General features: G+C 28.6%; 1 long non-coding RNA gene across 1 annotated transcript in view; it reads right to left on the bottom strand.

The window, feature by feature from the left end:
- The window catches only part of LOC117168503, a 134,747-nt gene extending 125,766 nt beyond the window's left edge, over window positions 1-8,981 (bottom strand). The window contains exon 1 of the long non-coding RNA XR_004466496.1: window positions 8,890-8,981. This is a non-coding gene — a long non-coding RNA (uncharacterized LOC117168503). The remainder of the gene's footprint in view (window positions 1-8,889) is intronic.
- Between the last annotated feature and the right edge of the window lie 4,926 nt (window positions 8,982-13,907).

Raw genomic sequence — 13,907 nt, forward strand, 5'->3', positions numbered from 1 at the left:
ATTGTTCTTTAAAAAAATGCTTACTTTTATTTAAAATCCTCCACATGTTCAACTGATTGATAAATTTAACTTTCTCTTTTTACATCTAATGAGAAATTTCAGGCTCAAAGTCCAAATCGCTCAAGCTTCCTCCACCTTTATGCTTCCTTCCGACTTCCCCTATTTCCCCTCCCACAATTCAACATTCACTTACCTTTGGCAAATTCCTTCTCACCTACTGACTTCTTCCCTCACTTCTTCTACTTCTCCCACATTTTGGCTTATTGCTCCTTCGTTACATATTCCCTAATTCTATTTTACTTTCCTGTATTCTCACAAATTCCTACTTCATTTCTGCCTACTCCTACTTCCGCTCTCCTCATTTTGTTTTACTTTTCGTATTCCCCCACCCCCACATTGTCCCCACCTCCCATCCACTAATTTTTCTTTATTCTTTCTAACTCCTCTTCACTGATTTCTCTTCTCTTCCCCTGCTCTAATTTTCCCGGATTTCCCACACTCATCTATTCCTCGTTTACCCACATTTTCTCCATTTTATCTTTCCCCATTAACCCTTATTTCCCTTCCCTTACCACCATAATTACTCTCACCCCCACCCTTAATTTCTCCTACTTTTCACATTCTTATCCTAATAAGGAGGTATTAGTATTATATCCCATCCCCACGTTTTGAGACACCTGAGTCAGCAAAAACGATTTTTACGAAGGTGTCTATCTGGCTTAGTGTGTCGTCTGTAGTGTGTGGACTGTAGTCTGTATCGTGTAGGCGTGATAACTTTCGAAAAATTGTTCAGATTGGATTCAGCTTGAGCACACTTTTTTGAAGCCTAAAAGAACGAACGAGTTCGTAAACTATTTAAGGGTGCGTAGTTTTTGTTTATAGTCGTAAAAAACAACATTAAAAATAAAAAAAATTTAATTTTTGGACTAACGACACAAGCTACGAAAAATAATAATTAGACAAAGCTTGTTCATCCCAAAAAGGGTTACAAATTTTTTAATCATTATTTTTTTATATGGCGCGCAGTTTGTATTTTGTTCGTAAAAAAACAACATTAAAAATTAAAATGTTATAAGTTTGTTATAAAATCTGGTTACAAAAATGTGTTGAAAAGAAAAAAATAATTTTTCTAGAAAAAAACCCAATGAGAATGTACTTACGCAGCGGGCAGATTTTTTTACATGGACAAAAGTTAGACGACGGACGGAGTTTTTTTTTTAAATTACTATTTTGGTTTTCTGTGTCTCTAAATACGTATTACTTAGTTTCCTATTATTTGTCTGTATTTATACATATATTATTAAAAAAAGATATTTTAATGTTATATGAGTTGTTTTTAGCAAATTAAAAAAAAATATAAATTTTTTTTTAACAAAGAGAAAAAATGTTCGTAAAATTTGAAAAGGCTGTAAATTTTTTATCGTTGTAAAAATGATAAAGCGGAACAACTTTTATGTGCAAACGGTTTTCTCATCTGGCGCATATTTTGAAAAATACTCGGAAATTGTGCCATTTATTTTACCTACTGTAACATGCCACAGAGAAATATATAATCCATTTTTTAAAGTAAATATAAAGTTTCTTTATTATAAATTAAAAAAACACACCATTTTTGTGTGAAAATTGAGGTTTTTTAATAAAAATTTTACTATTTTGTTGATAATTCAACTCATTTGCTAAAAATTCATCATTTTAATTTTTTAAATATCTCAGTAATTGAAAATTTAACTATTTTGTTCTACATTTGTAGTTTTTTGTTTTAAAAAATATTTTTCAAGTTAAAATTTAGGTAAACCATTTTTGGTTGTAAATTTATCTGTTTCAGTTAAAAATTCAAATGTTTGCTTAGAATTTCATGAATTTAATTTTAAATACTTTGTTATTCTTAAAAACAAACACTTTTGTTTAAAAACACATCTAGTTGGTTGAATTTAACTGCCTTTTACCTCAACTTGAATGTTTCTCAAATTAAAATATGAATTAATGCATTTTTTTCGATAATTCGGTTTTTTATTGAAACTTCTGCTACTTGGTCCTTAATAATATATCATGAATTATAGATATTATTGTGAATTATCTAAAAGTACATACAAGAACATTTTTTGATCTTCTAAAGCGGAACATCTTTAATTTTTGTTTTGTTAAAAATTGAATTTGTTCATTGAAAATTAGACCATTTTATTTTGGCTGGAAATGTAATATTTTTTGAAATTCAACTATTTTTTGATAATGTCCTGGATTCTTTTGAATATATTTCTTCATTTGCAGAAAAAAATCTTCTTGGTTCAAAAGCATCTTGTTGGTTGAGTCCCACTGTTTTTAATTTAATATTAAGTTATTTTTTGGCTAAAATACTAATTATTATATTTTTTGTCGATAACTCATATTTTTATTAAAACCTTAACTACTTTTCTGAAAGGTTTTTAGTTGACGAAATTAATTTATTAAACTACAAATTCAACTATTCTATTTCCTGTTACAAATTAATCTCTTTAAATTAAAAATTCTTTCTTTTGTTACATCTGATAAATTTCACGGTCTTTTTTAATTGACTGGAAAATTTTTAAAATGTTACAAATTTAAAAGATCGCAAGAATTTCTTATGAATATTAAAAAGTAGTAAAAAAAAACGTTGTTAGATCTTCCAAACAAGAACAACTTTGATGCGTACACTTTTTTCTTATCTGGCGCATTTGGAGAAAAAAAATTTTATTTTCAGAAAAATTATAGCAAATAATGGGAAATTTTTTATCAAAAGTAACACTAGAATACTGTGACGAGAAAATATAAAAGGCCGTAAACTTGATGAAGTGGCAGGGTTGAGAAAAGATAGGCTGATTGACGTTACTAAAAGGGTTCTCGTAAATCATACTTTGCGAAGAAGAGCTTGTAAAAGTTTAAGGGCTTATATCTCAATAACAATATATTTTTTTAAATAAACTTTATTTTAATAGAAGACTACTCATTATTATTGTCATAATTAAATAACGTTTTAAAAGTTTCTAAAAGTTTTAGTTAGAAAGTTAGTAACAATTAGGAGCAATCGCAATGTTCATAAATTAAATTAAATTAAATTAACTATTATAATTTCTCAATTCTTTAAAAAAAAGTGTAAATAAAAATTAGTTATACAAAATATAAGTATAAATTGTAGGGAGTTACAAAGAAGTTTTTTTTAAAGGGACTTCTCTAAAGTTCTCCTTATGGTTTCAAAGTAACTCCTGTTTCTCCTTCAAAATAGAAAAAGATATTCAGGGGTCATACCAAGTCTATTTGTGTAGGTGAAATTACTTTTTTTTTAATAGTCGCTGTTCGTGTATTTTTAACTATATATGCAGTTGAATTCCTTACTCAAAGTACTCGCGAAATCCAAGGGAAATATTCAGGGGTCATTTTACTCAAATAAATCATCCAGTTTTTTGGCACATTTTTCAAAAATAATTTTAGAGTCTTAAAAAAAATGGTTAATAATTCAGAGATGTTACAATTTTGAGGAAATTACAACAGATTTCGATTTGTTCAAGTAACAGTATTGCATTTTTAACTAAAAAAAAAAACGAATTTTTAACAAAATAGATTAATTTTGAAATGAATTTTCTATTTTTCAACTAAGGAGAATCAATTTGGCGAACCAAAATTCAACAATTGAATTTTAGGCTTAAAAAATTTATTTAAAAAAATATATATGTATGATGATTTTCTACAAAATATTGAAATTTCCAAACATCAAATATCTATTTTTAACAGTAAAGTTCAAATTTCTGAAAAAGACCAATTTTTGGAAAGATAGTTAAATTTTTAAGTAATTAAAAAAAGCAACATATCTTCTAAAATGTAGTATTTTTAAGTCAAAAAGATGCATTTTCGGGCAAAAAGTCAAATTTGTATGCAAGAAAGTATTTTCAGTCCAAAAACAAAAAAAGAATCATTATAAATTTTTTAAACCAAAAAGATGCGTTTCCAACAAAAGAGTTAAATTCTTAACTAAAAAATGACAATTTTCAAGAAAAAAGTTGATATTCAAACGAATAGTTCTATTTGCTACCCAGATAAATAGAATTTTAACTAAAAAATATCAAATTAAAAAAAAGGTTTGATACTGAAAAAAAATGTAAAAATTGATATTTCAACAAAAAATGTTTTAATTTTAAGTAAAAAAAGTTTAAGTGAACAAAAGGGGAACGAATTACCAACTAAATAGATAAATTAAAAAGAAACCAGATTAAGCTTCAACCAGTTACGTTTTGAACAAAAAATGATTAAATCGGTACTACTACCCTATGCCAAAAAAAAACAACAAATTTGCTTGCAAGAATACTATTTTTTAACAAAAAAAAAGAATATTTCAAGAAAAACGTTTATTTTTAACGGAAAGGTTGCACATTATATCCATATAGTTTTATTTTTAATTCCAAAACAAATTTTTCAAACAAAATAGTTAGATTTCCAACCAAGGAGACGTATCAAAGAAAAATAATTAACTTTAGAAAAAAAAATAGTTAAAGTGGGTACGTGCGCCTTAAATAGGGGTATACTAGCCTATTAAGACTTTAAGTAAGACGTTTAAACTCTCCTCTTAGCTACTGCCCTTATTATCCCTTACTTTCACTTCCCTATTGTACTTCCTCTTCCCACACTGAAACCTTAGCTTCCCCTTCTTTCCTGAAATTTCTGCTTATATAGTTCACCCTCTCCTCGCTCATTTTACTTCCTCAAATTTCCCCACAATTCCCCTCACTTCCCCTGCGACCCTACCCTTTATTTCCCTTAGTTCCTGAACATCTTCTTAATTTCCCTACATCCCCTTACAGCCACTTCCTTTACTGCTAATAATTTGCACAGATCAGCCTTTTCTTCCCCTGCTTTCCTTAATTTTTTTTCTGATGTAATTTTCCCTCTTCTTACTTATCCTACTTTCCCAACACTTTACAACAATTCCCCTCTGAGCTACAACCCCTTCTCTTTGCTAAGTTTCCCACTCCTCTCTTTCTGTGCTTCCCACTCATCATTTCCCTTCACTTTCCTCACTTCCCCTTCCGTGTATGAAGGCTACGAAACCCTAAAAACAAGAAAAAGGGGCAATAGGGGAAATGGAAAAAATAGGAGAATAAGGGAAATACTGTGAAACGTGTAATAAATAATTAAAAATTTAAATAAATTAGTAAGAAAATAATATTTTAAATAAACATTGAAGTTCCCTAAGTCCATTAAATAATAATAAGATTTAGTGAAAATGTGAGGTAAACCCTCAAAATTTTATATTCAGAAACTAGCATGGGCAAACCCTAAATACAGTAGAGCCTCGCTTATTCGAGCTATTGCGGACTGTCGCCAACTGGGATAATCGCAAAACTCGGATAAAACGGAATTTTAAATAAAAAGAAGTTCTCAGTAAAATCAACTGAAAGTATACTACAAAAAATAATCAATTTTTACAGTTACATGTTTCAAAAAATTTTATAAACAGTTTATATTACACATACCATGATGTATCCTTATTTAAGGGCAATCCATAATACGGACTTGTCTTGCGCTATAGCTCGGATAAGACGGGTGAACTGCTTTTGTTTCAACCTCGGATAATCGCAAACTCCGATGAAGTGGACTCGGATAAGCGAGGTTCTACTGTATTTTTTTCAATTTTGTCGAAACTCAGCCGTAATTTTGGATTTGTTCATACTACTGTCAGAATTAAATAGGTGAATATGACGCAAATACTTCAGAACAATTTTTTTTATTACTTCCGGATGAGTTACAACACACAAAAAATAATAATAAAAAAAAACATTCGCAGTTTTATGTGAATATGAACCAAAGTTCAACGTATTCTCCGACAAGAAAATATAAGAATAGCAGATCGTAACATTTGAAACGTCGTTAAACGTGCGACCTGCATTGCACAAATGCACACGAACATACACCATCTATGTGACAAATCCCCTCGACCCTGGATGAATATAATTTATTTCCTATAAATTCCCTGTAAATGAATTAAAGATGACATATAAGCCTAAAAACAAAATATAAATTAACTTTAATAATGATGCATGAAAAAACAAAACCCTACAAAACTCCCTACAGTAGATAATTATTAACTAAAAATACAAGTATACCTATAATAATAAATGGAATACAATTCATAGTTAAGACACTATACGTGTTTAGAATTTTTGGGAAAAATTATTTATTTTTCTTTTATTTGGCTCTTGAACCCTATCTTTTAAATTTTTGAAAATGCATACCCTGTAGAAAATTAGAATAATTTAGAATTTTCATTTCTTTAATTTTTTTATAAGAACAGTTAACGACTTGAAATCTTAAATTCTCCCAAATATCTAGATGTGCCTTTTTTGTTTTTAAATCATTTCGTAAACAATTATAACATATTGTTTCAAATCAAAGATAAAAATTATTCATAAAACAGTAAAGTTTTCACAATACAGTTGATTTTCATCAGAATGGTTAAAATTCTCAGAAAAAGGGAGTGATTTTCAAACCAAAAAGACCTTTTTTCAACAAAAGATTGGAATTTTCAACTAAAAAGTTTACTTGGCATAAAAATCCTTTTTTTTCCTTAAAAATGAAAAGAGAAAGAACTACTCGCTCTGGACGAAAATAAAAAATAAGTAAGAAAAATGGGAAGGCAACCAGCCAAATCGCCTTCCTTCTTTCTCAACATTTTTGTTTATGCATACTTTTTTTATTTCTTATTTCTTTCGTGTTTTTTTTATCATTTTTCTGTTCTTTTATTTATTTTTGTTCAGAGGGAGTTTTTTTTCTTTTTGAAGGAAAAATGGAATTTTTTGTTTTTTGCAGATTGCAATAAAAACATTTTATGGTGATTGTCCAAATTTCGTCGTTCGATTCTGGGTTTTATTTTCAGAAATTCTGCTTATGAAGTTTACTTGGAACCAAATGATTAAATTTTTAACTAAGAAGAAGAATAATGAACAAAATGGTAAAATTTTTTACCAAAAAGTATAATCTTTAAATGGAAGAATATTAAAGTTAAGAACATAATAAAATTCTTAACCATATATCAAGAATTCTTATAGAAAAATATTATAGTCGTAGTAGAAGAATTTGTAAATGAAGCAAAATAAATTATTCTGTGGAAGAATTTTCAAAGTCAATTAAAATTGATACGGTTGACAAAACAAAATCAGCTGATTGAAAATTTACGAATTTCTGTATTTCTATATAAAATAATTTAATTAAAATAAAAATCATTTCACCTGACAAAAAACAATATCCGTTTGTAGAGAAGTACTCAAATTGTTAATTTGTTTTAAAATTAACAATAACTTTGAATTATTTAGAGGAAAAACTAAGTTTTAATCTTGGAACACTTATTATTTTGTTAATATAAAAATAAACCACCTATTAAAAATCTTGTAACCTTTTGGATATGTATCAGGTGTAAGAATTCTCTTGACTGATTTTATGATAAATTACATAAATATAGGTATAAGTACTTGCAGAAAAGTTGGATCGTTTAAAAGAAAATGGTAAATATCAACATCGTTGTAAAATCAAAAGTTGGCAAAGAAATAAAACTTCAAAATGCGTTTTCGCGAATCTCTTTAAAGTTTAATTAACTTTTACCTTCAGAATAAATGTCCTGAAATTGGATCAAAATTGTAAGCACGAAACTAATTTGTCCAGAAAAACTTTTTTGACCGACTGTGTGCATGAAATTCCTCTCATATAAAATCTGAAATAAAATATTAACAAAATTGTTGAATTTTCAAAAATATACATGGATTATCTATAAAACACAAGAAAAGTTAATTTTGAACCTAATTGCTTATTTTTAACCAAATAATTAATTTGTTAACCTAAGAAGAAGAGTTTTTACAAAAGCCGGCAGATTTTGAACCAAAAAGTCAAATTTTCAATAAGATTAATTTTCTAACAAACAAGACGTAGTCTCAACAAAATATAAAAATTTCAGAACAAATTGTTTAATGGTGAAATTTTCAACACCTAAATAGCAATTTACTACTACAAAAGATCAATTTTTCAAGAAATTATTAAATTTTCAAACAAATAATAAACACAAAAGAAACCTTTTCAACGCAAACTATAATATTAGTGGCAGAATTGTTTTATGAAATAAACAATTATTGTTCTCTAATGAAGTGTCAGAATCAAATAATTTTTGCAAGTAATTAAAAATTGTTTTAGCTTAAAAACCGAAATCTACTAGTAGAAAATTTACGAAATTCTTTATTTGTATATAAAATTTATTGAAATATGTAAGGAACAAATTTTGTCGCCGACAAAGTGCTCTAATAAACAGGTCCTGAGTCACTAGCAGTCGATTTCGTAACGAGAAACAACATCCGTTTGTTGACAAGTAATCAAGTTATTACTTTCTTTAAAACTTCACAATTATTTTATTTTCTTAGTGGAAACATAAACAAGTATTGTTAATGTTGAAATAGCACATTCACTCAATAATTTATAAATATAAAAATGAAACAATTTTTTTAAAATGTTGTAACCTTCTTTATACTATTTGTAAGGATTGTCTTAACTGATATCATTATGATCCACATAATAAATACAAGCAGTAGCAGAAAAATAAGATTGTTTGAAAAAAAACTGAACTTTGTTGTTAAATGATAAATTATAAGAAATAAATTTTAAGAATCGGCTCATAAAATTCTCTTTGTAATTTAACTAACTTTCACTGCCATTAAACAGGCTGAAATATGATCAAAAATTGTAAGCTCTAGACTAATTTGTCCACATTTTTTTTGCCCACTGTGCGGCATGGAGTTCCTCTGATTGATTCAACTAAAATCAGTTAATGGCGCGAGATAAGCCTTTTTTGGGGTGAAGCAAAAGCACTAATAGAGGAGAAAATCTTTTAAAGATACATACATTTCGGAAGTTGTCGAGGTGAAAAGTCGAGTTAGCAAATGCATGAGAGTCAACGCACTGAAACAGGCGAGCAATTTTAGCTCAGCCACCCTCTCCGTTAGAGGGTGCGCGGACTACTGAAACTCGCCTTCTGCTCGCGGGGGTGGCTCGCCTCGCACGACGCCAAGAGAAAGAGCTGACTAGGAGAAGAGTTTTGCGGGGGAGATGAAGAAAGAGAAAGAGAGAATCTGAGAGCAAGGGCGGATCCAGAAAATTTTTCGGTGGTGGCTATTGTCAATTTTCGTCAACGAATGTAAGCGAAAGGGCCCTTAGAAAAACGAAGAAAGAAATTTAGGTCTTTTGGAGAAAGCTAAAATAGAAAGAAAAGAAAAATTAGACAACAAAAACTAAACAAATCCCCTTTCCTTATCTTTTTTATTTCTTTCCTCTTTATTATTATTATTATTATAAAAACACAACAAAAGAACTTTTTCAACAACAAATTACCAACGTTTTGACACTCATACAACACCCTTGTGAAGGTAGAAAAATTTGAGCAGGTAGGAACAGCAACGAAACTACGACGCTACCTGTCTGATGCCGGAGAATCAAGTGAGTGTCAAAATCCAAACCCATTACGAACATACCTGAAATATCCTTCATGAACCATAGTTTCGTTGCTGTTCCTACCTGCTCAAATTTTCTTACCTTGATAAGGGTGTTGTATGAATGTCAAAACGTTAGTTCTATTTGTTACACATATTTTGTTGTTTTTTCCTTGACAACAACAATAATAATAATGAAAATAAATAATAATAATAGAGTTAAATATTAGTTATATTAGTTATAATATTAGCTCAGTTGGTTAGACACTGGGACTGGTCCGGGGTTCAATCCCTGAGCCGGTACCTCTAGAAATTTTTTAATGTACCTTTACCGAGGTTCTGGTGGTTCGGAACCCACCTTAAGCTGTAGGTCCCCTCATCGTGTACTTGACTGCAAGCCAGTCCGTCAATGATGGGGTAGAAACCAGGTTTTGTCCAATATGTCTGGGCAGAATGCTCTCATCAGATCACTTGATTGCATTATAAAAATGCGTCTGTGATTGACGATATATACCGGGACAGCCCCGTGTTAAACAACCAAAAATAAAATCCAATCCTAACCAAAAATGCCTTCGACATGTTGGACAGTAACAATCTTAAGCACGTGACAAAAATTATGACAAAAATTATAATAATAAAATAAATAATAAGCATCCAGAGGTGACTCTTGTCACCTCCAACGCTCGTGGCTGCTCGTAATTGTATACCTGTAACATCATCGTAGGAGGTTTCAACTATCGTATTAAATTATTTAAATTAACTTATAAAATTCTAATGACATCAGTCACTTGACTTAGTCCGTGGCTGTGATGTATAACTGCGTTTACCCGAGTAAAAGTTGAATAAAAGCACTTAATAATAATAATAATAAATATAAAATATAAATGATAATAATAAAGACGAAATTAATAAAACATGTAAGAAAGTGGATTTGTTTGATTGCTCTATCATTTTTATCCCTATCTTTTATTGTTTCCAAAAAAAACTTATTTTCTTTTTTGGAAAATTTCATTCCTTTTTTTTTAATTACAATAGGAACATTTTATGGTACCTGTCGGAGGAGGGGTGTGGGAAAAGATTTTTTTGTAATGTATTACACGGGGAACATCGAAAAAAATTCCTCTTTTCAGCTTAAAATTTGAAAAATATTGTAGAGAATTGAATGTTTTGTTAAAAATTTATATTTTCGGTTTTAAAATTCAACATTTTGCAGAAAATTCGTCATAATGGCTTACAAATTCCACAATTTGGTAGAAAATCATTTTTTTTCTGGATTCATAATTTCAGTTGGAAATTTAACAATTTGTAGAAAATTAAATTATTTAGTAACAAATTTAATTATTTGTGGAAAATTGATATTTTCTGGTTTCAAATTCAACTTTTTGTGGAAATATCGTCATATAAGCTTGAAAATGCATGAACTTGGTAGCAAATATTTTTTTTGTTTAATATCCACATTTTTAGTTTGATATTTAACTGCTATTATAAACATTAATCTATCGAGGTGAAAGTTCGACTGTTTTATGGAAAATATATTCTTTCAGCTTGAAAATTCAAGAATATGGTGGGAAATTTAAATACTCTATTAAAGATTTATTTTTTTGTGTAAAGATATCTAATTTTTATGGAAAAGTACACCGGAGCGTTTAAAAATAAATTTTTTTTTTATTATATATTGTTAATAAAAGATGGAACGGTTTTTGAAAACAATTTCTATTTTGGGCTTGACTCAGTTGAAGATAAAATTTAGTGTTAAAAATAGATATTTTTCCCCTAAAAATTTAATTGTATTTTAGAAAACAATTTTTTTTTAACGGAAGAAAATAAAAAATCAACTTTATAGTTGAAAATTGATGTAGTTTGTTGAAAATTTGCATTTTTTAAGAAAAAATTATTATTTTTGGTTGAAAATTCAAATATTTTGAACATATTTATATAGTTTTTCCTTTATTGACTGACAAATCTTTCTTTGTCATAGACGTTATTTTTAGGTTTGTTACATAACTGAAAATCAACAAATTTAAATGAGAATAAAATGAAATTTAAAATCAAAATTCGTAATTTTTTTTAAATGTGAAATTTTCTACATGATGTTTCAAACAAGTATATCAAAAGCTTATTATATTTATTTGTGCAGCACGAGCTTGAACCGCTTATTTAGATATGCAGTAATTTTTATCCTCAGCTAACCTGAAAAAACTATGATTTCAACCAATTTATTTTAATACAATTCATAATATACAATGGTATTGAAAAATACGTATTTTCATAATCTTTTTGTTAGCATATGAAAAAATGTTTACATCCTATGAAAAAATTTGTAATTAAACATTTTATCGGAACTTGTGTCGGTTTTCCATAAATTCAATTCATTTATTTCCAATACGATTTTTACGGTTTAAATAAAAAATACGCATCCTAGCTTAAAGTGGTTTCAAGCAAATTTACAGATATAATTTAGGCAAACAATTTTGCTCAATAAAATGTTATTGCAACTTGTATTGCCTTTCAAATGGGTTGATTTTTTGAATATTTTAAATCTATTTTTAGAACAACATTGTAAATATTTTTTAGTTTGACAACTTTCCTCTTTTCATTTTTTTTGTTTCTTTTTTCCAAAAATGTAAGTTTTTTATTTTCAAACTTATTATTTACGAATAAATCAAAATTTACTTATAATTTCTGGAAATTAAAAAAAAAATAGAATTTGTAGATGCTTTTTAAGTTAGCAGCTTTTGTGATCGAATTTATTTCGTGTCTGTAGCGTTTTTCCGCAAATCAAATCTCTTTAATTCTAATATATTATGATTATTTGTGATTAAAACAAAAATTACGCATTCTGTCAAAAAATAAAAAATTTGTTCCTCCTTTTTGGCTAGGTATCTTTTGTTAAAATTTTTTTTTTCGTAGTTCGGCGTTTGTCAAAAATGTAATTTTTTATTCTTACTGTTGTTTTTAACAACATAAGAAACAAAAATTACCCGTCCTATAAAAAATCGATTTACAACTATTTTTTTTTGTATGAGGAATTTGTTGATTTTTTATTATATTCTGTGGCGTTAATATTTGAATTTAGCATTTTTCATAAAAATAAAAAAATTAGTAATGATAATGTAGTAGAGTTTACAAAAAGAAACGTTTTTCTTTCCGAGACGAAATGTAGGCCCTAATTTGACGCTTCAAGTGGAAGTATTGACCCTTCATGTGGAAGTATTGACCCTACTTTGCGGCTGCTTATTCTATTAGCTCCTACGTAACCACTCCTAAAGATATTTTTATTCTGTTTGCTTTTATATAAGATTTACCCCTTACACTGAAGGCCTTGCCTCTATGTTTTTAAGTTTTACTAATGTCTCCTTTAAAGCTCCATATTCTCCATAGAATTTTCAAGTTCCCTTTTAACGCTCCTAAATGTTAACGCAAAAAAAGTGGCGTCGCTGCCTGAACGCCTGCGCTCTCGTTACAGATACAGTGAAACTCTTCGATAGTGCCGATTTTGGGGATGACCGTGGGTGGGAACTAACTGTTATACCTACCTGTGGCGCGGCATCAATTCTCGGAAGGGCTATAGAAGGGAGGGCTATTGAAGAGTTTCAATGTACTTTGATGTTTCCTCTAACCTCCATTACCACAGTTTGTGAAAGCAACACTTTTTGTGGTTTCAGGTAATAAATAATCAAGAGATAATATCGAAGTGGCTTCAAGAGGAAAAAATTTTTCCCTGATCTCGTGGCTGCAAACAAAAGGAAAAATGCAAATCGCCGCAAGGAATTGCAAAGTAAACAATTTTACTGTAAATTGAAGAATCACGAAATTAAATGATTTCAGATTAAAAATTTAGAAAATGAGGAAATGTCAAAACCTCAGAAATTGAATATTTTTCAATTAGATCATTGAAAATTCAGAGGAATCGAAATTGTATTATTTATATGTTAAAGCGTTTAAAATTAAACAATCTAAAATTGCAAAGTTTTGAATTTGAATGATTATAAATTCATAGCGATTAAAATATGACAATTTTATATTGAAAACTATATTGAATCTTACAAAGTCAAAGTTTCCGAAATTCTAAAATTTTAAATTGTTATTACATAACGGAATTATAATTTGACATTAAATTTAATCCGGAAACATTAAAAATGAAAAAAAATGTACTTCAATACTTTGAAACTGAAACGAACTCGAACTTTATTCTAAACCTGACAAAATGTATAGTCACCAAAAATTGTTATATGAAAACTTTTTTATCATCAAACCCTTTAAAATTTCAATTATTTGAAGTAAACTCAAATCACTTAAAAACAAATAATTTTTAAATTGCTAATAAAACTTTCGCAAATACAGTCTGTCAAGTTAAAGCGTGGGTGGCTTTACTCGCAGTCGGTAAGGTGTATCGACATGATTTTGGTGTCAAAATATTAAGAAGAGCTCCCT

This window comes from Belonocnema kinseyi, chromosome 2, assembly GCF_010883055.1.
Source record: "Belonocnema kinseyi isolate 2016_QV_RU_SX_M_011 chromosome 2, B_treatae_v1, whole genome shotgun sequence".
Lineage (NCBI taxonomy): Eukaryota > Metazoa > Arthropoda > Insecta > Hymenoptera > Cynipidae > Belonocnema > Belonocnema kinseyi.